The sequence below is a fragment of the Bos javanicus genome, chromosome 11, assembly GCF_032452875.1.
Source record: "Bos javanicus breed banteng chromosome 11, ARS-OSU_banteng_1.0, whole genome shotgun sequence".
In the NCBI taxonomy this organism is placed as follows: domain Eukaryota; kingdom Metazoa; phylum Chordata; class Mammalia; order Artiodactyla; family Bovidae; genus Bos; species Bos javanicus.
In genome coordinates this window covers 72517583-72544268 of record NC_083878.1, presented here as the reverse complement: position 1 = coordinate 72544268, position 26686 = coordinate 72517583, and the positions used below count along the sequence as shown (strand labels likewise).

General features: G+C 44.8%; 1 protein-coding gene across 2 annotated transcripts in view; it reads left to right on the top strand.

Annotated features, from left to right (window-relative positions):
* The first annotated feature begins 326 nt into the window (after positions 1–326).
* The window catches only part of MAPRE3 (microtubule associated protein RP/EB family member 3), a 56480-nt gene continuing 30120 nt past the window's right edge, over positions 327–26686 (top strand). The window contains exon 1 of one of the 2 annotated variants that reach the window (XM_061433048.1): positions 327–494. The gene's annotated coding sequence lies outside the window, so the exon portion shown is untranslated. The remainder of the gene's footprint in view (positions 495–26686) is intronic. The other variant, XM_061433047.1, reaches the window with a different exon arrangement.

Sequence of the window (26686 nt, the reverse complement as noted above, 5' to 3'; positions counted from 1 at the left end):
CCTCAGTTAAGGCGGAGGAATTGTTACCCTGTTGCTAAGGGAAAAGGAAGGGGCTGTTCCCAGTTGCCATGGTGACAAGGTGAGCGCGTTCCCTCGATACCGCCGTAAATTTATGAGACGGTGGCCTCTCCTTGTTACTGTGGCAACTTAGAAGGACTGTTCTCGTCGCCCCCCACCCCCCACCCCATCTCCCGTCGCCGTTGCTAAGACAAGGTGAAGGTACGGGCGCTCCTTCCCTCGCCAACCAGTTACCTTGGAGACGGCGGGTGCCCTGGCCCCGCCCCGCTCGGACTGACAGCGGCGGCCGCATCGCGCCTGCGCAGTGCTCTCTTCCCCCGCAGTCTCTGTGCGTTGAAGCCGGAGACCGCGGCGGCCTCTACTAGGACCCTCCGCCCCGGAGCCGCCGGCCGGAGCCGCAGCCTCAGCCGCAGCGCTCCCCCCCCCACCGCCTGCCCCCCTCCCCCGCCGCCTCTGCCGGAGCCACCTCGCGCACTGTGAGTCCGGGCCGAGGCGACCGACGCCGTGGGGCTGAGTCAGCGGGAGGCCCGGGCCCGGGCTGGGGGAGGGGAACCGAGCTGCCCCCTTGGCCTCCCCAACCGCGCCCCCGCGTCCCCCAACCGCATCTCCCCCACGCCCGCGCCTCCCTTCCTCCATCCCCCTCTCCCGGGCTCCCCGCGGCCTCGGCGGTCAGGCCTGCCTTTTCTCCCTCCAGATCCACCTGGGGGGTTCTTCCCCGCGACATGCGGCGCTACCGCACCTCCGCTCTGGACAGATTTCCCCCCCACCAAAAAAAACTGCCTCCCGTTCGCCCTTGTCCCTTCTCCTTACTCTTCTTGGGCCTGACATCTCCGGCCTCCCCGGTTTTCCCCAGTGATATGCCAGAAAAAGAGTGACAAGGGAGAGAGCGAGGGCAGACTTGGGGGAGGGGGGGACGTTGTGCCTGCCCAAACCTTGGGGCCTCAGGCTTCCTACCCACACGCTCCTGCCCCGGCTGGCGTGGGGAGGCAGGTCTGGACAGTTCTCACTGGCTGCTGAGAGCGTGTGGGGCTTTACGGCCCCATCACCGTGATCAGCTACTGTTCAGTGAACACCCGCCGGTGCGCGGTGGCTTTCTAGTGGGCTGAGCTCTGGCTTTGGCGGGCGCGGTGGAGAGGGACTGGAGGGAGGGGGGAGAAAGGTTGCGTTTGGGAGCTGAAGTTCCTGCGCTTCCAGTGTGGCGTTGTGAATAAGCATCTTGCAGTACTCTTTAAAATGCGTTCCCCCACTTCACCGGCCCCCACGCCCCCGCAGTACAACCTGGTGTAATAATGGGAGGTTTGGAAACAGGCCTGATATCCATAGCAAGTGCTTAACTGTTTGTATGTTGAAGGGTTGTGGCAGGACTTGATCTTTGATACCTATAACTTCCAAGGGGTAACCAACTGGGTGAGCGTGAGTTTTCAGGTAACATGCAGAGTCGACAAGGAGGAACAGAACTGAGGTTTCTCGCTGGTATAGGTCTGAGGCTTGCACCCGCTGCTTGCTGCAGCTGTGAGTCTCTCTGGGAGCTGTCACCTGATAGGGGTTCTAGCATATGTGAACAATTCCCCAGGGTTATGTTTGCTGCCCATCCACCTGCCCATCGTGCATTCACTGATCTTGGAACAGAGGAGGAGCCCAAATTGTTTTCTTTTTCCCGGAGAAATAAGGCTGAAGTCAGAGTTGGTGCCCATAGCCAAAAGCTCTTAATCAACGTGCCTCAACTCGAAGGCTCCTAACTACTTACTGTGTGTACCTCATTGCCAACTTCCTTTGATTCTTTTTTTTTTTTTTTTTGGCTTTAGATTTTAGTGTACTGTCAGAAACTATGTGTAAATATCAGCCAGTTAAATTGTAGAAGCAGCTCAGGTTTTATTGACTTCAGGCTCAAAAATAGTAGATGGTTCGGTTTTAAAAAATCATGCCGAAGGACACACAGATTTGGAGTTTCTGGCTTGCAAACAGTGAGGAATAACAATTTAGCTCCTTGACTTTGCTCAATCATGGCCTATTGGCAGCCTCCTCAGAGCCACTCCCCACCCCCATGCCCATCAGATTAGTTTACAGTAGCAAGGACGGCTGTCGCCCTAGTTTTAAACATAGAGATGAAGTTCAGGAAGACTACTGCCCCCATGTAGCAGTGCAGTTTCTTCTGTTTCAAATGCCAGTCTGGGGTTTGGCGGGATGCACCTGCCTGTGGGCTGATGGGAACCATGGGGCCTGAGCGTTACATTCCTTCTGTGTGGTCCTCTCTCTGTCGCATAGCTCACCGAAATACCCAGGCAGGGCCGGAGCAGACAGCTGTGCTGGAGAGCTGCTCCTCCTGGGTTGAGTGTATTTTGGGAATCAGTGATATTTACTGGGGTGGAGGGTGGTGAACTAAGAAGCAAGAAAATGTGTCAAGGCTAGATAGATCAGGAGGGTGTGAGTAAAATGTTCCCTTTGCAGTTTGCCATGGGATAGGACATTTTCAGAGCATCCCAGTGGTTTTTATATGGGTTAATTTGCCTTTGAAATCCATACCAGCATTTTATGAGATAATGATGGAATGCCTTTTAAACTGCTGCTGTTGGGAAACTAATACCTGTGTCTTATACGTTGCCTATTCAGTTGTCACTGAGTGTAATTGTTAGGATCAAGGAGAGGGACATGATTTGAACCAAATTAGACCTACGTCTATGTGATCCATGTTGTAGTTTTACAGCACTACATTTCCTTGATGCTAAGACACACCAGCAGTTTACCAGCAGCTTTTAGGTAAATTCATTTAACACTACCAGATCAAAATATATATGTTGAATTTAAGGCACATCCTAATTTCAGGAACATTAAAATATCTGGGAAGTGGCAAGACTTGAAGGAGGGATTTGCACGTCTTAGAACTGAGAATGGTATTTATAATATTCCTGGGTACGTGATCATCCTGAGAACACATGCATTGTGAGGAAGGATTTCCTTAAGTCCTTTCTGTAAGCCCACCTACTTTTTGGAGTTATGTGTGTTAAGATGATTGACTGGAGTTAGGCATGACAGTTAGCTGTTGAACAGAAGAAAGTTACTGTGTAGGAATCTAATGCAAGGCCTTCATATAGTACCCTCCAGAAGCTGAGCCAACTAGCTGGCAGCAAACATCTTATGAGCTATACCTGAAATAGCCAAGTAACATCTCTCAGGAGCTGAACAGAAAGCATAATTTTTCTGAGCCAGAATCATCTGATTTGTTTACCGACACATTTGTAAAGATCCTAAGAAACATGTCCTTCTCCCATAGGACATTAGAAGTAGAGAGGACTTGAGATGATTCAGTATTCTCATTTCCAGATTTTGACATGGGACACCAAGAGTTAGTGACTTGCCTGAGGTCACCCAACTAATGTAGAAAGTATGTGAAAACACTTTGTCAACTGTATACAGCGTGCAAATTAACATTAGTATTATTAGTGGCTGAGTCAGGATTAACACCCAGATTGCCAGTCTAGGGCTATTCTTCAATGCCGTGTTACCTCATCCCTCATTTTTAATTTTCCAGAGGGTTTTAATAAAAGTAATTTAGTAGTCTGTAATTAGCCCTGTTGACAAGGGCTTGTTTTATTGTCTGAGACGTCACAGAGCCAGGTGAAATTGAGTGTCACACTGTTTAATTAAATATTTATTCTTGCCACCTTGAAAATAATCATTTTCCCTCACGCATTTCCACTTCAAGAAAGTTTTTCCTTCCTTAAATTTGAATCATTTAACATAAAGCAAATGCAAAGGTGGGTATCTGAAGTCATCTCAGCTTCTTATCCATGAGGCTACTGCTGTCTTCCAGGAAACAAGGTGGAGAGGGCTGAAAGGGGGCAGAGAGGAGGCACAAACTGGATTATCTTCTAGCTCCCAGAATGTAACCTTCTGCGGTTCCCGGAAGCCATAGAAATTTCTAGTCCCTGGCTTCCCTAGTGGCTCAGTGGTAAAAAACCCACCTCCCAATACAGGAGATTCTGGTTCAATCCCTGGGTCTGGAATATCCTCCAGAGAAGGAAATGGCAACCCACTCCAGTATTCTTGCCTGGAAAATCCCATGGACAGAGGAGCCTGGCAGGCTACAGTCCATGAGGTCAGAAAGAGTTAGACATGACTTAGTGATTAAACAACACCATTCTTGAGAAAGGGAGATGGTCTGGCCTCTGGAAGCAGACAAACCTGAGTTCAAGTCCCAGTCCCACCACTTCCTGGCCGTGTGGCCTTGGGTGACTTACGGAATCTGAGTGCCAGTGTTCTCATCTGCAAGCCTGAAATGATAACCATCTGTTTTACAGGGTGGTTGTGAGGATTAAATGAAAGGAAGTATGTAGAGTACCTGCTTAGTAAAGGATAGCAACCATCTGTTTATATTACTAAAGTATAAAATAAAAAATAATGGTTTCAAAATTTTATCAGGACCCAAATCCATCTTGGACCCTCAATTGAGCAACCCCCCATCTCCCAGCAGCCCTTTCGGTTTGTTTGACGTGCACAGAGGGCTTTATCCTGTGAAGACCTGGCACTTGCAGTGTTATTTCAACTGCCAAAATAGGAGTATATGAACTGCCCCTTTGTCTCCATGTATCCAGCTGACCTGGTTATCTGAAAGGCTGGCAGGGTGGGAGCAGTTGAGGAGGAGAGCACAGACTTGGTGTGTTTGTCTGTGTTGTGGGGGCGGTTAGTCCTCCCTTGGGGAGGCCAGTCTGGGGAGGGATCTTAATTTGAAATGGAAAAGCTGCTGAGCTGTCCCTCGTGAGTAAAGCTCGCAGTGGCCTTCATTCAGTTCCTCTGCTCTTAGAGGCGTTGCTTTCATCAGTGACTGTGCTCTGATCAGCTCTGCATCTGGGAGACATGGAGAGCCAGGGAGAGGAACAATCCATCTTCAGAGGGAGACCTCCTTGCTAGTGAGGAGAGTAAAGAGAGATCATTTGGGGTGGCACCAGTTCCAGGTAGAGTCAACCACATAATTAGGGAGCCAGGACAAGCCATTCAAGTGGAGCACAAATGAACTTAAATTCCTAAAAAATCTCATTTGGAAAGAAAATACTCCTAAATAGGCATGTAAAGACTGAAAATTAAAACACAATAGTTTTTACCTCCAGAAAGTGGAATTTGAGAGTGGAGGAGTGAAAAGGAGACTCAAGGGAGAACTTCTCCTTTTTTCATATAGAATTCTATATGTGAATTCTATGTATATGTGATTTCTCCTTTTTTCATGTATAGTTCTACATGTGAATTGTTACAAGAAGCAGGTACGCTTTTGTATTGAGGTTGGGAGGAGAAGGGGGTGACAGAGGATGAGATGGTTGGGTGGCATCACCGACTCAATGGACATGAGTTTGAGCAAACTGGGAGATAGTGAAGGACAGGGAAGGAAGCCTGGCATACTGCAGTCCATGGGGTTGCAAAGAGTCGGACGAGACTTAGTGATTGAACAAGGAACAACAAAATGCTTTTGTGATTTAATGAAGACCAATAGGGTTGGTAGTGGTTGTTTTCCAGTAATCACATTTTGGTGCGCAAGAACCAGATGCCTTTACTTGGAGCCAGCACTGCTTGGGGCAGATAGGGTTAGACTACTTCCTTCCAACAGGCTGAGCTGTTTGTACCAAACCAGGGTCAGGAAGATCCACTGGAGAAAGGATAGGCTACCCACACCAGTGTTCTTGGGCTTACCTGGAGGCTCAGCTGCTAAAAAATCTGCCTGCAATGCAGGAAACCTGGGTTCGATCCTTGAGTTGGGAAGATCCCCTGGAGAAGGGAAAGGCTACCCACTCCAGTTTTAGGGCCTGGGGAATTCCATGGACTGTATAGGCCATGGGGTCGAATAAAGTCAGGCATGACTGAGTGACTTTCACTTTCAGGCTTGTAAGAGAACTCAGGACCTTCCAAAGTGGCTGCTTCCTGGCAGCCCAGTGTTCATCACTAACCTCCTACCTCACTGCCTTTTCCTAGTCTTTTCATTCCCTTCTTGAGAATGATCCCTTCCTTCTCTTGAATGGTTGACATAATCATTGCTATTCTAATATGCTAATTTAACTTTCAACTATTGATGAAAATGGCATCTAACTAGATGACCTTTATGATAAATCCAGGCCCCTTATATCCGGAGAAAAACATGATCTGAAAGGATGCTTCTGCTGCTACTGCTGCTAAGTCACTTCAGTCGTGTCCGACTCTGCGACCCCATAGACGGCAGCCCACTAGGCTCCCCCGTCCCTGGGATTCTCCAGGCAAGAACACTGGAGTGGATTGCCATTTCCTTCTCCAATGCATGAAAGTGAAAAGGGAAAGTGAAGTCGCTCAGTTGTGTCCGACTCCCAGTGACCCCATGGACTGCAGCCCACCAGGCTCCTCCGTCCATGAGATTTTCCAGGCAAGAGTACTGGAGTAGGGTGCCATTGCCTTCTCCAGATCTGAAAGGATACATGTACCCCAATGTTCACTGCAGCACTGTTTACAATAGCCAAGACATGGAAGCAACCTAAATGTCCATCGACAGAGGAATGGATAAAGATGTGGTACATTTCTGCAATAGAGTATTACTCAGCTGTTAAAAAGAATGAAATAATACCACTTGCCACAACATGGATAGACCTAGAGACTGTCATACTGAATGAAGTAAATCAGATAGAGAAGGAGAAATATTCTATGACATCTTTTATATGCAGAATCTAAAAAATGATACAAATGAACTTAACTTACAAAACAGAAAGAGACTCACAGACTTAATATCTTTAACTTATGGTTGCCTGTACACACTGCTATATTTAAGATGGACAACCAACAAGGACCTACTGCATGACACATGGAATTCTGCCCAATGTTATCTGGCAGCCTGGATGGGAGGGGAATTTGGAGGAGGATGGATACATGTATATATACGGCTGAGTCCCCTTGCTGTTCACCTGAAGCTATCACAACCTCGTTAATTGGCTATACTTCAATACAAAATAAAGGTGTTTTTTTTTTTTAAATTTTTAAAAAGAAAGATCCATGCCCCTTACTTAGCATCAAGAGGGCTTGAAGTATAAAGGTGTGCAGCTGAAATGCTGACACCCTCTATTACGGTAGCTGCATTTCAGATCAGATCTGGCCAATAGAGTACAACTTTCCAGAGCAATTTTTTAACCACTTCCCCTAGGAATCACTGATAACTGACAGAATTGTTAAATATTGTTGAGCTTTAATTTTCTCATAAGTTTCAGTCCTGTTTTCTAGCCAGATGTCCTGTTTATTATAGGAAGATGACACACCTATCACTGGACACGTGCTTTGACTTACTTAACCCAGAGCTAGCATGGGTTGTGCTGAGTAATCCACATTCCATCACCCAACCTTCCCTTTGGCCAAGAGTACAAATTCGTGTGACAGTTGGCCAAGGATGGTTTTTCCTCTGTGTAGAGCTGACTGGCCAATACCGGCTTCAGTCTAATATCTTGTTCTTACTAGCATCATGCCCTGCCAACTTTGTTAAATGGGAGTAACATAACACTGGTGTCTTGAGCTTTGGACATGTCATTTGCCTGAAGTAAATAAAGATTTGGTCTATCTAAATGTTTTGACTCAATGTAAAATGATTTTTTTCCTGAAACTATTTCCTGTGTATAGGAGATACATACCAGTTGTGGGATATGTTTAAAATAACTGAGCAAGAGCATGTCTTCAAATCTGCCCTGTCATTTTGACAGTATGTATCAAAAGCCTTAAAAGGAACATACATTTAGATCAGAAATTGCTGTTCTAGGAATATCGAGAAAATCAGAGTTGTATATAAAAGTACCTATACAATGATTTTTATTAATGCAACATTATTTATTATAATCATTATTAACATAATCAAATAGTTAAAACAACCAAAAAGATCCACAATTAGGCATTTGGTTAGTTCACCCAGATAGAATACTGCACAGGCATTAAAAATCTCCTGGAATATTTATTGATATCAGAAACTTTTGATATAATCAATTAAAAAAGGATGCAAAATTGTGTGTCCAGAATGATACCAATTTTACTTTAAACGATATGAAAAGATACTAGAAGGGGGTATGCCAGAACCATCAGTGATTATCTTTAAGTAACAGGAATACTTTGTTTGCTGAGTGCTTTTCAGTGTTTTCCAAACTTTTCTGCATTAAGCAACTATAACTTTTATTACAAAATTTTTAAACCAATGATGTATAGATTCCATGTAGTAGAGCAATCTCTTAAGAAAACCCCAAGGTATTTAATTTTTTATAATTTTGTTTCACTGTGGTTTTGATTAAAGATAAACACTTCTCAAAGGTGTTCCTTTGGATGCTGCTTCATTTCTTCTTTGAGAGAGAGCATGCCAGTGAGTATGACAGTGTGGGTGTGTGACTAAAAACACAGCCTAGAAACTCCCAAGTCCAACCACCCAAATGAAATAGTTCCTCTTGACTCAAATGAGATGTAAAAAAAAAAAATTTTTTTTAAGAGAATGTCTTACAAAATAGTCTTCTTTACCTCTTAACTTTTCCTTTTTAAGCTTATCAGGTTTCAGTAAAACCCTGTATGGCACAGGGCTCCATTTTAGGGGGGCTTTTTCTCCCCCAGTCTTTGCAGATTCTCTGGTGTTGCGGTTCCCACATGGCTCAGGCGCCTGATTTGAGGCTTTCTCTCTTGCAAGAGTTGGACATGACAGCGATTACACCACCACCACCACTCTTGTTTTGGTGGTTGTCTACCTATCTGAACTACCTGTTTTGAAAGACTGTGCCCAGGCCTCTGGCAGCCTCCTCTCTCCCTTTGCCCTTGGCCATATTCTGTTCTGCCATGGCCCTTTTTCTTCCAGGCGTGGAAATTTTGGGTGCCCGCCAGTGGCCACCTGATGACAGAAGCCCTCAAGGGAATGAGCTGGGCAAGTCCCTGGAGCTGGTGGCTGTGAAGGGACAGGCTGGCCTGGCAGCTGTCCTCTCGCTCATTTTCCCATCCCCGAACACGCTGTGCATCATCTTGATGGCCCGTCCAATGGGCCGATCGCTGTCCTCCACCCGAGGTGGTGTCTGCCCACCTCTGAGCACTGGGGAGCCCGGATGTAGACTTGAGGAACTGTGTGGCCTGTCACACAGCCCAGCCTGTGCTGTGATATAAAATGTTTTCTTAAGCAGGATCTGCTGCTTCTTCCAAGTGGTTCTGACTCCCAAAACACCGCCCCAGACGGGGTGGAGGCCTCTCCTGCCCTCAGGAATTGTTAATGAGCAAGTCTTTGGGTATGGCTCGCTGGAGACGCTCCACCACCTGGAAAGAGTGATTGAGGAAGAAGCATTCATCTTCTCTTGAGGGTGTTATTGTCCTGGTCACCTTCTAATTTCAATGTTGTTTCCTAACTGGTAAGAAATAAAATCTTAGCTCCTTTGAGTCAGCAGGATCCTAGCTGAACTAATGTGTGTTGTGCCATGTGAAAGGGGCAGGCTTTGAACCACTGGATAAAATTAAATATTCCTTCCTGTATGAGGAGTATCTCCAGTTAGGGTAATACGTACTGTGTAGCTAGACCTTTCTGTAGCACCACACTCTTGGCAGATGGCCATCAGGCCCCTCTCCCGTCCCTGCAGATTATTGCCACTTATCAGGGACTCAGGTTTAGTCTCTGATCTGTTCTGATTTTAGATGGTAGAGTTCACAGCTGAAAGCTCCCAGTTTGGGCATCCTATTAACACCTTTAAGTGACAGGACCACTGCTAAGTGAAGAGACGTGTTGTGCTGGCCTTAAAATAGCAAGGTGCAGTGTTTTGAGACTTGATAAGACTTGTATTCCCCGGGAGGTATAGTTTCCAGGTTTATAGGTTATTCATATAAATTTGCATGTTGTCATCTCAAGGGCTTATTCGAAGTGTCCTCTCAACAAGTATACTTTCTGTTTTGCATTCTGAGTCATTGTGGGGTGTAAAAGAAATGAGATTCAGCCCCTATCCATGAGAGACTGCAGTCTGGTTTGGAAGATAAGGTGGATGTGTGGAATGACCAGTGTGCATGACAACGCTGGACGTCGGTAATACATCTGTGCTGCTTCGTTGTGTAAGACACGGTCTTTGCCCTTAAGGAACTCAGCTAACATTCTGGCGAGAGAATTGGACACAAATTTATATAGATCACCGTAACACCAGGGGATGGAAACTCTAGCAGTGATGGGAAGGGGTGCTTTGGGAACCCCGGGTGCAAGAGTGACTCTGAACCTGTAAGACCCCTGGAAGGCTTCAGAGAGGGAGGCGCATCACTGCTGCTGGGCGGGGTTGACAGAGGGTCCCACCCACCAGAGGACAGATGAGTAAGACAGTTCAGGCAAAAGAAATGAAAAAAAGAGAGTATTGTGTTATGTCACTAGCGCTGTAGAGTCTAAACTCAAAAAGGACTCCGAGAGGAAAACAATCATTGTGAACCAGAGAAATCAGAAAAGACTTCACAGAGGAAGCAGAACCTGAGCTCATGTTTAAGAGGAGCAGGACACCAGAGAGGGCCTTCCACGAGGTAAGGGGCCATGTCCTGGAAGGACTGGCTGGCTGAGGAGCATAAGTTCAGTTCAGTTCAGTTTAGTCGCTCAGTCGTGTCCAATTCTTAGCAACCCCATGAATCGAAGCACGCCAGGTCTCCCTGTCCATCACCAACTCCCAGAGTTCACTAAAACTCACGTCCATCGAGTCAGTGATGCTATCCAGCCATCTCATCCTCTGTCGTCCCCTTTTCCTCCTGCCCCCAATGCCTCCCAGCATCAGAGTCTTTTCCAATGAGTCAACTCTTCGCATGAGGTGGCCAAAGTACTGGAGTTTCAGCTTTAGCATCATTCCTTCCAAAGAACACCCAGGGCTGATCTCCTTCAGAATGGACTGGTTGGATCTCCTTGCAGTCCAAGGGACTCTCAAGAGTCTTCTCCAGCACCACAGTTCAAGAACATCAATTCTTTGGTGCTAAGCTTTCTTCACAGTCCAACTCTCGCATCCATACATGACCAATGGAAAAACCATAGCCTTGACTAGACGGACCTTTGTTGGCAAAGTAATGCTTTTCAGTATGCTATCTAGATTGGTTGTAACTTTCCTTCCAAGGAGTAAACCATCTTTTAATTTCATGGCTGCAATCACCATCTGCAGTGATTTTGGAGCCCAAGAAAATAAAGTCTGACACTGTTTCCACTATTTGCCCATCTATTCCCCATGAAGTGATGGGACCAGATGCCATGATCTTCGTTTTCTGAATGTTGAGCTTTAGGCCAACTTTTTCACTCTCCTCTTTCACTTTCATCAAGAGGCTTTTTAGTTCCTCTTCACTTTCTGCTATAAGGGTGGTATCATCTGCATATCTGAGGTTATTGATATTTCTCCCGGCAATCTTGATTCCAGCTTGTGCTTCTTCCAGCCCAACATTTCTCAGGATGTACTCTGCATATAAGTTAAATAAGCAGGGTGACAATATGCAGCCTCGACATACTCCTTTTCCTATTTGGAACCAGTCTGTTGTTCCATGTCCAGTTCTAACTGGTGCTTCCTGACCTGCATATAGGTTTCTCAAGAGGCAGATCAGGTGGTCTGGTATTCCCATCTCTTTCAGAATTTTCCACAGTTCATTGTGATCCACACACTCAAAGGCTTTGGCATAGTCGATAAAGCAGAAATAGATGTTTTTCTGGAACTCTCTTGTTTTTTCGATGATCCAGCAGATGTTGGCAATTTGATCTCTGGTTCCTCTGCCTTTTCTAAAACAGGTCACCCTTATCAGATTGAGTCTGAGAATTTGGACAACATTGGTAACAGTCAGAAATTAGGAAGTTGGAGAGACGGTTTGAAGATAAGTTTTGGCTTAGGCACAGAGAGCTAAAGGTGACAATTGGTGACATCCAAGTGGAGTGATCCCAAAGGCCCAGAAGCTGAGGGTGAGGTTGGATGGAGCCGTGGGTGTGAGAGTCAACAACACAGAAACACTGGCTTCCCTGAAAGAGTTGGGGGGTCTCTCCAGGGGTCTTGGGTACAGAGCACAAAGACCAGAGCTCCTGGTAGTAAGCTTTGAGAATTGCCCATAATGAGGGAAAAAGTGAAGCACTGTGGGAAGTAGGAGGCTTCAGCAGCAAGAGCAGAGCACTGCACGGCTGCTGCTTCAACTAGACTCAAGGTTTTATCCAGATGAAGATCATGGCAAGAGTGTTGTTCCAGTAAAACCCTGGAGTTGGAAGCCAAGTTGGGTAGGGTGAAGTGGGACCTGGGTGTAGAGAAAGTAGAGGCGATGGGTGGTCACCATAGAGCAGCAGAGAAGGGGAGGAAAGCAGTGACCAGAAGCAGCAGGATCAAACTTTGTTTTGTTGTAACTGTATTCTTGATCAGCAAACAGATATAAAATTTTAGTTAGCAGGTATTTTTTGTTTATATAATTTTTCTGTATTAAAGTATGCTTCATATATAGATTTCTCTGTATCAACATAAGCCATATATTTATCACTTCAAATATGCCATTCCTTCTGTGGTATTCCATTACACTGATACCAAAATGTGCTTAACCATCAATCTATTACTGAGCAGTTGGGGTGTTTCCATCATTTTGCAAATGTAAATATCTCTGCTCTGACCATCACTTTACAGATTTACTCTTTTTCTTTTGTGGGCTATTTCTTCAGGGGTATATCCTATAAAGTAGAATTACTGAGGCAAAATGCACAAACAATGTTGTTGTTTTTTTAACAGATATAGTTGACATAGCAACGTTATATTGGCTTTGATGACTTAATATTGATGACTCAATATTTGTATATACCTCAAAATGATCACAATAAATCTAGTTAGCATCCATCACCACACATAGTTACAGACTTTTTCTTGTGCTCTTTTAAGATGTGCTCTCTTGGCAACTTTCAAATATACAGTACAGTATGATTAACTATAGTCACCATGCTGTCCATTATCTTCCCCAGCACTTACTTATTTTATAACTGGAAGTTTGTACCCTTTGACCACCTTCACCCAGTTCCCCCACCCCCACTCCCAATCTGGCAACCACCAATCTGTTCTCTGTATCTATGAGTTCAGTGCTTTTCGATCTCACATGTAAGCGAGATAGCACAGTATGTCTTTCTGTGTGCAGCTTATTTCTCCTAGTGTTAAGCCCTCAAGGTCGATCCGTGTTGTAAATGACAAGATTCCTTTTCCTTTTTATGGGTGAATAATATCCCCATTGTGTACATATACATTTTCATTGCCCATTCATCTACTGATGGGTACTTAGGTTGCTTCCGTGTTGTTGTTTCAGTAGGCTTATTATACATTGTTCTCCATGGTGATCCCACTAACTTACAATCCGAGTAAGAATTTGGTATCAACTTAGATGATTTCTGATAATAAGAAGACCTCAGCGTGTTTGATAGTGGGAAGGAAAAGGGGTTATCTGAGGGAAAAAGTCTGATTTCTACTGCAAAATGATTACCTAGCCAAGGCCCCAAACTCAAGATATTTATTGAAAATGGCTTCAGATGCAATAAAAACATTTTAACGTAAAAAAACAAAACCCAAGAGAGAAGGGAGGAAACAGGAGTAATCTTGAGGACACCAGGGTAGGGGTAACTTTGTAGGAGAGGGAAGGGCTGCCTTCCTCTGAGACTGGTAGGAGGAGAGAGTGGGGCTCTTTCTATCCCTGACTTGCAGAGTGAAGTCCAGGGGAAATGGCTGGAGTTCCCGCTAATAAAAGACCTTTTCCTTAGTGAGATAGAGCCAAGGCCAGTTGCTGAGGTGGGGTGAGGTCCTGGAGGTCTGAATTAACCACTGTGAGAAATGAGCCTGGGCGTTTGAGAGATGAATGAAAGTCTTGTTGTGCAAGGGCGGGGGCTGAGTTGGACCCATGAATTCCTAATGGGCTAAGTCTCTGAAGTCTTGTACTCTAGAGAAGCAACAGTAACTAGGGGGGCACCAGGAAGGGGGCGACTTGGCATTCTCAGGGCAAGGTTTCTGGGGAGGCAGAGTTTGAGATGGCAGTGGAGGAGCTGGCCCTGAGGTCAGAGGTGGAGGGAAGCACTGCAAATCGAAGACAGGCGCTGGTTGTCAAAGGAATGAGGGGGAGAGTCATTACAGGCTCCAGTGAGAACAGAAAGGGGGTGTGGAAAGTGAAGGATGAGCAGGAAGGAGGTTACTGACAGAAGGAGATTTTAATTTTAAACTTTGGCAAAGGCTGTTTTTACTTTTATGTAAGTTTTAAGTTTTAGTCTTTTAGGTTTTACATTTAGATCTATGATCAATTTTGAGTTAATCTTTGTATACGATGCAATGTATGATCAGTTGCTGTTGCTGTGTTTTGCATAAAAGTATTCAAGTTTCTGGACATGAGTTTGAGTGAACTCCGGGAGTTAGTGATGGACAGGGAGGCCTGGCGTGCTGTGATTCATGGGGTCGCAAAGAGTCGGACACGACTGAGCAACTGAACTGAACTGATTCAAGTTTTCCAGCACCATTTGTAGTTCCTCACCATCCCATATGGGATCCTAGTTCTCCAGCTAGGGATCAAACCCATGCCCCCTGCATTGAAAGGCAGAGTCTTAACCACTGGACTGCTGGGGAAGTCCCTGTTTTTACTTTTACTTATTCACCTTTGTAGAATGTTTGGTTTCTCTCTCTCTTTTTTTTGTAGAATGTTTTTGTTTTTTTTTCCTTAACATGGGCATGTATTACCAACAACATTTTTTTAACTAATTGAAATCTCTGGAGTGGAGCTGTGCCTCCAAGGTGTGGCAGGATTATGCTGAGGTTGATGAAGGAGAAGTGAAGATGGAAGAGCATCACAGAGTTTGACTAGATAAGGTGCTAGCACCATGAGGTGTCTCTGCTTGTCAGCTGTTGCTCTCATGGTCACAGCTTGTCACTACGGAGTGGAGCGGCACCCAACCACCAGTCCGTACCCACCCACACAGTTTTAGCATTTAAAACCTGAGCAGGCCAACCTTCCCTAGGTTTGGCAGCCATATTCTTGATGTCCTGTTGCGTGGGCCTGGCTGTTTTCCCACTCTGCCCAAGTGTCCTACTCTGCCATTCCTCTCTGACCTCTGTCCATGAAGACGCTTCCTCCAGGCAGAAGGCAGCGTGCCAAGAACGCAGTTTTGTGAGCAGGCTGTGGGTTCCACCTCAGCCTCACTCATCCCCTCCCAGGGTGCTTTGTGCAGTGTGCAAACTGTACACCTGTGTAACGCGGCCCTGTTTCTCTCTTGCCTGTTTTGAAACCTGGCCTAAGGCCCTTGCCTCATCTGACCCCTCTTCCTTCTCATGTCCTCCTCAGCCATCCACTTTGACCCTGACTCTGACTGACACCGTTGGTTGTGGCCTGTCTGTCACTTCCCAGACACACATTACCTTCATGCTTCACCAGAAGCCCCTTACACAGCTAATCATGCACAGCGATCACAAGGGCCAAGCAGGGGCCTGAGCAAGGTGGAAACACATGGAAAGTGAGTGCCAGCATCAGCACAGGGATGCAAAAAGCCCAGGCCAGGACCTTGTATCCTTTCCAGGGCCTTCAGCTGAGTCTAAACCTTGCCTGAACATTCTGAAATATCAATAAGTGATGTTTCCTTAAAGCCAGGACTAAGCAAGAGTATGGTTCCCAGCCCGTCCCTTCCAGGAAGGAACACACAGTGCAGGCCCCAAGCCAGGTGGGGCAGGCACCGAGGCGCATGGTTTTGTGTGGAGAATTAAACAGGCTTTTTGTAAACCTGACCCCCCGCTGTTGGTCTTCTCTCTTTCCTCCTAGCCAGCCTGGGTCTGAGTAATTCGTTCTTGGCTCGTCATTAGTAAAATGAAAAGGAAGACTTGTTATGACTGAGAGGTGGCTGTACTCTTGAGAACCCTGAGCTTGGAATCAGGAGACCAGGACTTAGAGTTATGTGACCTTGAACAAGGCACATCTCTTCCTTGACCCCCACTTTCCTTTTCTGTTAAGTGAGGAGTCTTTGCATATGCTGTTCCCTCTGTCCAGAACATTCTTTCCTGGCCTTTTTAGGCTGAGTCTCCGTAACCTCACCATGCCTTGGCCTAAATGGCAATCCCTCAAGGAAATGTTCTGTGATCTCCAGCCCATCTCCACTCCAGTTTGGGAGCCCCATGACAGGGTTTTTCAAGTGGTGGATTTCAACCACTGACTGGTTGTGAAATCAATTTATTGGGTTGTAACCAGCATTTTCCAAATGAAAAGACCAGAAAATATCAGAGGGTATCACTCGTAGTAAGAATTGTTGGATGGAACTTATATTTTATTATCTGTGTCTGTGTGTGTGTTTGTATATATCAATATATTAGATTGAATGTAAAATGTATTTTTTATAAGAGGTGGAAACTCTTTGCTTTGAAAACACCCTAATCATGTATGTTTTTTTCTGCAGCACTTATTGTGATCATAATTACATAGTTATTTGTGTGATTTCATTACTGCTGGGCTATTTCACTAGATAACAAGCTCCATGAGTCCAGGATCAAGACTGACTGATTCATCCTTGTAAGAACTGGAAATTGTTGAGACCCAACAAATAGTTGCTGAGTGAGTGGATTTCTGAGGAGTACTTTGTTGCTGTCAGTCCTCAGTTCTATGAGGCATTTCTTAGAAGTGGAGGATCGTGACTGCAGTAATAAACCAATTACCTTCATCACTGCTGGACAAGAATGACAGAAAGAGTGGTTCTTGGGTCTCTCAGTCTCCATGTTGAGAAGGAGGGACACCGGAAACCAGGAAGGCCAAGCTAGCTCCCCTGAGAGAGAAAAGGGAAGAGGAGAACAGATACCAGCTCCTTCGGCAGCAAAGCCTCACTCAGGCAGAGATCTCCTTCCAGTGACACAGAGAGGATCTTCAGAGACTGAAACAACTGCATAATCTGTGCTCACATAAAGACAATGGCCACTTGCCTAGTATAATAAACTCTCCCGGGGGCCCATTTCCCACTCTCCTGGGTACAGGAGACAAGCCCCGACCTGGGAGTGCCTAGTGCCCTCAGGGTAGACTCCAGAACTCCTTTTCTCCCTGCAGCACCCCCACCCCACCCACGGGCACTTCGGAGAACTGATCTTCTTGAGGCATTTTTTTGCACCTGGCCATTCTCACAACAGGTAGAATGAGTACCCTGCACCTTCCCAGATGTGACAAGCCTCTGGTTGTAGCCCAGAGGACTTCCCATGGCTTGGAAGCCTCCGTTAGCAAGACCTAGCCAGGCACTGCTTCGGCCCAGAGCTGTTCCAGGATGTGCCAAAGGTCATAACTCAAGAGGACTTTGCTTCTGAGGCCCGCTTGAGGGCGTTGGAAACCCAGTGATAACACAGGCCCTGTCTGGAGTGTTTAAGAAAGTCCGATTTGCTGCTTTATCTTCAGAGTTCATCATCTGAACTCAGATGGTTCTGGCAGCATCTAGCTGTGAGGAAATTATGTTACTTCCTGCCTGGAGCAGATGACCTCTTTGGGAGGGATGAGGGAATAATAACTAGTTATTTTAGAGTTCTCAGAACTCTTAGCTAAAGCATCTTAATTTTGTTTTGACCACACCGTACAGCATGTGGGATCTTAGTTCCCCAACCAGGGTTTAAACCCATGCCTCCTGCAGTGGGAAGCATGGAATCTTAACCACTGGACAGCCAGGGAAGTCCCAAAGCATCTTCATGTATACACTGCCTTCAGCTTGGTTTTCTGGAATTGTCAGCCCCTTCTAACAGCCTCTCCAAAGAGACTGCCTATTGGCTTCTTCAGGAAGATTTCTCAGGTACTTGAACAGCACTTGGTAGTTGAGGGCAGGTGGTGAGTTAAGAGAAATCATCAAGAAGCCTTTGACTGCAGGTTGTCCCTGGGCAGCAGCCACCTCTCACCTCTGGTCCTTTCCCCCTATTGGGGATTTAGGGCTTGGAAAAGTATTCTTCAAACAGCTACCAAATCCTGGCATTTCTCTGAAAAACACTCTTGAGACTTTTTATATCACTTATCTCACTCTCACCCTAATGATCTGTATATCCTAATTTTTATCCATGCATTAGCTTTTCCATGAATTTAAAAAAAAAAATTCTAAAAACTCTAGCCCATATTTTCAGCAAAATTTCTAAGAATAATGTACATTTAATACCTTTAGTGTATAGTAGTCATCAAAAAAATCCTTTCTTGTATAATAAATGTAAATCAAAATAGCCTTTAAAATATTTTAAAATTAAAACATTACGAAATGCATAAGTAGAAAGTGGAAGTCTTCCATAACCTTGTCCCCAGAGAAGAAACTGGTGGCACAATTTAGTTGAATATTCCAACTTTTTTTTTTCCTACGCACATACTAATGTATTACATCTTTCTAAAAACTTGGGATTCTACTATTTTTAATTTATTTTTAAAAATGGAAAAATATTGAAAAAATTAAATGTGGTCATTAAAAGTGCTGTAATTCTACCACTCAAACAGTAGTGGCATCAAGGAGTGGCTAAGGTGGGCTTTAAGTACTGCCCCCTTGCAGAGCTGCCCCAGGTGGACCTGTCATCCAAATACAACCATATGCTGGTTCCGCAAAGACAGTTTCAAGACCCTCTTCTGTCTCCCTCTTCCCACCAGATTACCAGCCCTTAAGCCATTCCACTCACAAAACCTGTTGCCACTATGGCTGTTTACTATGGTTAATGTATTGCCACCTTTCTTCCAGTTTTCAGCTACATTAAAATCGTGTCCACTTACAAGGTTTCCGGTAGTCATGTTCAAGAACCAGTGCAAGACATGCGTGGGAAGCACTTTCCATTGTCCCAGCTAACGTTGTATTTAGTTTTGTCCCCAGTAGCGCTGTTTCCAAGACACTGAAATAACATGTCAGGGAACTTTGTTTTGAATCCATCTCTGGAAGATGCTTTCACTGTGCTAGTGGAGGAGATGAAACACAGGGCCAATGACTTGTTTAAGATCAGAATAAAACTCTGCCTGAGCTGGACCTACAGATGTCTAAATGTGTCAGGGTTACTGGTTCAATTGCCTAAATGCACTTGAAACACTTGGAAAGGAGTAGAAGGGACATTCCCAGATTCTGCATTCTTCCTTCCCCAGCCTGCTTGTCAGCTGCTTAGTACCGTTTAGATAGATGTGCTTCCGCCCCAAGAGGGGTTAAGATATGTGCTGTTGGAACTCTTTTCTTTCCTGTGGGAAAGGATGATGGCTCTTCCTCAGTCAGTCGGAATTCCACGTGGACCCTCCTCCAGCTGCGATGTTTCACAGTATTCTAGTTCTGAGTTCTCTTCTGTACATCTCGTTTCTCCATGTTCTGACGGTGTGGATCTGAGCGGGTGAGGCCTGCCTTATAGAAGTAAGGTGCCAGAAGAAGGCTCTAAAGAGGCCCAGTCCACCACCATAGGCCAGAGCAATCTCCACAGAGTGGGAGAACCAGAGGGACTCTTCAGCTTAGAGAGTCCAAGTGGGAGGAAATACAGTCGGTCTGCATATTTATTTTCTATCACTGCTGTAACAATTACCATAAAGGTAGTTACTTAGAACAATGTAAATCTGTTATCTTACAGTTCTAGGGATCTGAAGTAGATATAGTGGGCAGAATGCTGACTCCCCAAAAGTCCTAATCCTCAGAACTTATGAATATTACCTTATATGACCAAAGGTGTGATTAAGAATCTTGGGGCACTTGCCTGGTGGTCCAGTGGTTAAGAATCCACCTTGCAATGTCAGGGACGCCGGTTAGATCCCTGGTCTGAGAATGTCCCATATGCTGCAGGGCAGCTGAGCCCATGCACCACAACTAACGAGCCTGTGCTCTGAAGCCGGGAGCTACAACTACTGAAGCCCCCCCGCCCCAGACCTCATGCTCTGCAACAAGAGAAGCCACCACAATGAGAAGCCCAAGTACTGCAACTAGAGAGCAGCCCCAACTCGTGCAACTAGAGAAGAGCCCACGTGCAGCAGCAAAGATATAGCACAGCCAAAAATTAATTTTTTAAAGAAGAATCTTGGGAAGGGGTGCTTACCCTTGATTATCTGCGTGGGCCCTGGTGGAGTGATGTGGTCACAAGCCAAGGAATGCCTGGAGCCACCAGAAACTAGAACAAGCAAAGACAGGTTCCCCCTAGGGCCTTCAGAGGGAGTGCAGCCCTGCTGACATCTTGATTTTGGACTGCTGGCCTCTAGAACAGTAAGAAAATAAATTTCTGTTCTTTTAAGCTCTCCCGTGTGTGACAGTTGTGACAGCAGCCACAGGAAGCTAAAGTCATGGGTTAAAATCGAGGTGTTGGCAAGGCTCTGTTCCTTCTTGGAGGCTCCAGGAGAAAGATCCTGTCTTTGCCTTTCCGGCTTCTTGGGGCTGCCTGCATTCCATGGCTTGTAGCCCTGCATCACTCTGACCTTGACTGCCAGCATCACATCTTCTTTCTGACCCCTCCCTTCCCCCTTATAAAGACCCTTGTGATAATGTTAGGGCCACCTGGATAATGCAGGCTGATCTTTCCATCACAGAATGCTTAACTTAATGATACCTGCAAAGCCCCTTTTGCCATTTAAGATAACATATTCACAAATTCCAGGGATTAGGACAGGGACGTTTGGCCGGGGTGCGGGGGGGGGGGGGGGGGGGGTGGGGCATCTGCAAATCCTAAGGGGTGTGGATAGGAATGGTGGAACTGTTTACCACATCCCTGAGTGTTCAATTTAGATGCTATTCCCTGAAGTGAGAAATGCAGTGTCAAAGGAAACACTTCTTTTGCAGAGGTAAACATGGAATGTGTTACCCTCACATTTACAGAAGTGATTCTTCCAGGCATATGATGGTAATAAATAGATAAATAAATAGTTTTTTTTAAGCTGGAGTATGAAGGTGAGCTAGACAAGGTGCTGCTAAGTCACTTCAGTCGTATCCGACTGTGCGACCCCATAGACGGCAGCCCACCAGGCTCCTCTGTCCCTGGGATTCTCCAGGCAAGGATACTGGAGTGGTTTGCCATTTCCTTCTCCGTAGGCAAGGTGAAGTTCTCCCTTTAAGCTTTTGAGGTGATGATAATGTATGTGTCGTGGGGAGGAGGGTCTCCTACAACATTTGCCTTTGATGCTTATCCAGCCAGCTAGCTGAATGGGTCTGTAAGGGCATTTCATGCAGCCATCAGTCATAGAACTGTTGCTATGGAGACAGCCTCTTGGAGATGAGCCAAAGGATGAGTCACCAGAAGTATACATGGTACTGGGTCTAGAGGTAATGGGGCAAGTGCATTGTGCCGGCTTGGGGAGTTCAGCGTACAGGGCGTGTGGGAGATGCTCCCAGAAAAGAAGGAAGTGGTCTGAGGGGTGTTGGTCAGAAGGGAGAGTGAGAAGCTGCAGATCTACCATTTGAAGCATATTTCCATCTAGACGTGTCGGAACTCCAGAGTGACCCAGTTGCTCCTGAAGGCAGATGGAATTAATTGAGTCAGCTTGAATCCACATCAAGACCATCGAAAGCCGAGTTCCCATTCTGCTCCTACCTGTCTCTCTGACTCTGAGAAATACTTACTTCTTCCTCAGAAGTAAATAAAACTTCCTACTTGGAGAGGATGACAAATCATTAATTATTAATGTTTACTTTCATATCTATAAATGAAAGGCTGACTTCAAAGAAGTACACTTAGGGTGAGGGAAGATAATTAATTCTCAACGTTAATATTGTCTACTAAAAAAACACTCAAGGCCCATTTTGAAAAAGGTTTTCAGGGTTGAATATAAAGTTGGAGAATCTTAAAAGGAGATTTGACAACCAGTAAAGAGATCAGAGAAGAGTCTGTTAGGACAGCAATGTTTGTGTTCCTAACCACTCATTTCTAGGACAAAGCATTAAACAGAGGTGCCCTACATGCTGGTGAAACTCGATGAGAAGTTATGGTGAGTGCCTCGGAACCTCACCAAATAATTAAACGGGCTTAATTCTGCTTCAGCTTCTCTCTTCACAACACAAAGGTCTGAGACTCCAGTTAATGAAAATTTCACTTTAAAAAGAAGCAGCTTGTTGGATCCATGCTGTAGTTTAGCACGTGAAGCTCAAGATAAGGGACAAAAAGGAATCCATCACTTAGGGCCACCTCTCTGTAGACCACTCTACTCTCACCTCCGAAGCAGGCAGACCTGCTGGGGGCCAGGCTGTGACCGCCAGTGCCGTTGTTCCTGGTATGTCTCTTGGTCTATTGGACTGAGCAGCACATAAAGAAACACTGCCCACTAAGCTCTGGAGGCTCTGGGCAGCCTCCACTTGGTTGCTGTGAGGAGAGAAATGGCTTGTCTCTGCCGTGAGCTGGGTGCTATGCAGGATGCTTTCCACCTCCCTGCCTCGATTAATGAAAAAAGTGATCCAAAATCCATAATTCAGGGGAAAGGACAATAATATCGTGAGCAGAATGAAAGGCAGGTTTGAATTCTGTTCTCAGCTTCAGTGTTGACTCACCGTGGTAGAAAAGTGAGGTTCCTAGTGCCTCTGTTTATCCTTCTATAAAATTAGGTTATTACCTGTTCCCATTGCCCAACCATGAGGTCAACACTGGGAATACTTTGAACGTCTCAGATGAAAGATGATATAAAAGTACAAAGCGAAAAGTTGGTGAAGTAGAAGATGTGAGAAGACTGAGATTGAAATGGCCAAGTGAGAGCAAAGTGTAAGGATGCCAGGATTTTCCCACTAGGCAACCATGGAGCCTTTCTGGGCCATTATCTGCCTCACTTATCTTATGAAGGATGGTGTGAATACACACTGTTGTAGAAGGGAAGGCAGACTAGCATCCTGGCAAGAGCAAAGACTAAGGGGTCATGAACCTATTGAGTCTCAATGTAGGAGACAACATAGCTTCAATTTTAAGAAATTCTCAAGATGATTATGATGCCAACCAAAGTTCAGAGAATACCATGTCCTCACCAGGCTGCTGCTGCTGCTGCTGCTAAGTCGCTTCAGTTGTGTCAGACTCTGTGCGACCCCATAGATGGCAGCCCACCAGGCTCCTCTGTCCCTGGGATTCTCCAGGCAAGAACACTGGAGTGGGTTGCCATTTCCTTCTCCAGTGCATGAAAGTGAAGTCGTGCCCAACTCTTAGCGACCCCATGGCCTGCAGCCTAGCAGGCTCCTCGGTCCCTGGGATTTTCCAGGCAAGAGTACTGGAGTAGGTGCCATTGCCTTCTCCGCACCAGACTGCTGAGGGTTCTCAAAGATGCTGCATATCCCACACCTCTCAGGCACGCTCAGGCTGTCCCCACCCACTTCCTGCATCACAAGAGTCGTCTCTTGGCTTTTCTTACCATGAAATGAACTCCAGCTCACCTTTCAAGGCCAGATCACTATTTGCCCAAAACTTTTCCTAACCTTTTGAGAGAAATGAATGATTCTTAGGTACAAAAGACTGTGTAACCATGAGAGCATAGAAAAGTAACCATGATATGTTTCAAGGGAAAAGGAGTTCCAGGATATTTATATTTTCTTTAAACAATGGAACAAATATGTGTATACCTAACTTCAGTATCTATATTAAAAGATCTGAAGAATACACATACCTGATACCAGCAACTTTACCTTTTTATTTTACACCCATGTATATTATTTTAATTTCAATAGCACTTTTTTTACTTTTTCAAATTCATTAATGATTAAAGTGATTGCCAAGAGAGTAATTGCTCAAAGGATCAGCAGGGAAGAATGGGTTGATGTTATAACCCTTGTGCATGTCATCATTCTGCGGGGTCTCTCTCCACAGCTCAGATGTGAGCTCCTTGGTGCAGGGGCCTCATCCTATTCATCTGCCTGTCGGCAGTGCCCCGCACTGGCCCTGACACATGGTGGGTGCACAGGTTGTACTTACTGAATTTAAAAGATCAAAAACAGAGTCTGGGAAAGCTTAGTTGATCAGCCCCAGGACCACACAAGTGAGACTTGATGTCCTGTCTTTCACCACCACCACCACCCCACACATCCTTCTTTTGTGCCAGCTTCCTATAAGAAATTGGATGTGTGTAGTTGTTTAATCTCATGATTTGTGGAAATCAGAAGCTGTTATTAGTTTTATAATTAAGGGAGAAGAATAAATGAGACATGTCCATATTTATATCTAAAAGCTACAGCAATACATTTTGTCCAGAAAGTGATTTTAAAGTCCTGTTTTTTCGCACAACTCGTTTTTTTTTAATTTTACCTGTTGATGTCATTGAAAATTTAAGAGTCTTCTTTCAGAATAAAATGATGAATCAAATGAAATTATGGTTCATGTATTAACTAACTAAGTGACCATCAAAATTAGTTTGGATGGGAAAGGGAATAAGAATTGATTTCTTCATGTTCCCCATCTAGTTCCAAAACAAGATTTGAAGTGTCTTTGGTGCTGTGGAGACTAGGTAATGTTCATGGAAGATTTGGAGTCTTCAAATAGTTCCCTTGGGAGTCGGTTTTAGCAGACTAAGTTATGTTAATCAAATTGGAAGCTACAAAATTTGGTAGAAAAAATTGATGCAACACTTAGTTTTTACCTTAAAACTGTTTTTATTACTTTAGCTTCTAGAGCATTTTACTGTTTAGACAGGCTATGTAGGTAAACCATTGGAGTAATTCTATTAATAGTAAAGAAGTTCTTGGTGCTTGGTTTGATTAATTGTCAAACATTTAGGAAAAGCAGAAAAGGAACCCCAAAACACTGTTGTACACCATGTAGTCTTACTTTCTGACTGAATAGTAGTTTTCCTCTTTTCCCCTCAGTTTCAGTGAAAGGATAAGGACTGATTTTCATTTACCTTGAGTATATCTATCATAAGTAAAGGATTTTCAATGACTCATGTTTATGAATCAGAAGTTTAAATGTTTGCAGGATTACTGCACTTTAATAATCGACTAAAAATGCCAGCAGTACTCTCCACTGAGAAAATGAACTAAGTCCTCTGTCTTTACACTTGTGCTCTTTTGAAAGCTTTTGATGTAAATAACACCAGTTGAGAAGTGAGAAACCTTTTATCTTAAAAAATGCAGTTTGAATGATGGAAGGTTTCCTTTGTATTTTAAAACATTTTTACAGTTGATTGTTCAAATATTGACTTTCTGTAAAAACATTATGTTAAATTTAGAGCCTTTGTAGTGCAATATCAATAAATTTTGCCTGCTTGGGCAGTTTTAATTACTACCTTAAAAAAAAAATAAAGTCCTGTTTTATGGAAAGCAGGACACTCATTCTCACTGAGTAATGTTCTCAGATTTTTTTAAAATACTAACCTATTCTAGAAGTTATGGATGGATTGTTTGAGGGGAAGAGAAAACAAGTCACTCAAAAGACAGTGGCACTTATTTTGAGCCAGGCTTTAGAATTAAAAATACAAATGTGAGCCACTGCCCTTGCCCCCAAATTCATGTTGTAGTTTTAACACACTCTGCTATAATCACTTGGTGCATATGGGTATGATTCCCTGCCCAGGGACATGGCAGGTTGAGTATCAGCTGCTGAGCCCTCTGCTCCCTTCTCAGCCTTACCAACACTGATGCTTGCTAGGTTTAGGAAATGAGGCAGTTCCAGTCTTCTATCCTACTAGTGTAGGCCCAACTTGGTCTTGGCCACAGGTTGGGTCTGAAAGTTCATACTTAGCAGGAAAGCCAGAACTATAATGGACACCTTAAGAACCATGTTCTCCCAAGTAGAGGGTGAGCTTCTCCCACAAGACAGAGACTTATTGAGAATGCTGACTTTAACTGACTTCCAAGATAACCCAGAATTTGGCTTGAGCCCCAGTCTTTACAGGTAGGAGCTGTCCAACATTTCAGCAGACTTTTGCATCTGCTCACTTCATTTTTTGTTTTTTGTTTTTGCTGTGCCACACAACTTGTGGGATCATAGTTCCCTGGCTAGGGATTGAACCCAGGCCCTCAGCAGTGAAAGCTCAGCATCCTAACCACTGGACCACCAGGAAATTCCCTGCATCTGCCCACTTTGAAAGAAATGTAGTGACAATCTGTTTTGACTGTTTTGTTTTATGCCCTGTTCTAAGGGAACTGACACAGTTTGGGATCTAGCTTCTCAGGTCCTTATATCTGATACTTTAAAGATCAGCTCTCCCTTGCTATATGACAAAGGCAGCCCAGCCCAGTGCTCTGTGATGACCTAGAGAGATGGGATGGGGGGAAGGGTGGGAGGAAGGCTCAAGAGGGAAGATATGGCTGATTTGCATTGTTGTATGGGAGAAACCCAACACAACATTGTAAAGCAATTGTCCTCCGATTATTAAAACAAATAAAGATCAGCTCTCCTTAAGGTCACTGAGTCCCAAGAAAAGTGATTTATATTTACTTGCTCAGACACATTTGTACCAGAAAGTAAATTTAATATAGCAAGGGATACACTTCTTCCCTATATCATGATACCTTGAAAATCAGAAAAATAATCAGAGCTTGCTTTGTGAATGTGAAATCAGAGCAAGTACAGTTGCACAATGTTAAGAAAAGATGTATCATCCACACTGTGGTCAAGCTTGATTAACTCTCCCCTCTCTGCCAGAAGAGACACTGTCCTAGTGACCAGAATGCCAATGCCAACTAAACAGAGTTCTACTCCTTGGATAATGTTGAAATTGCAGTAACAGCCTGGAGAATCCCAGGGACGGGGAGCCTGGTGGGCTGCCGTCTGTGGGGTCGCACAGAGTTGGACACGACTGAAGCAACTTAGCAGCAGCAGCAGCAGTTTTATTTTCCAGTCATCTTTTTTTC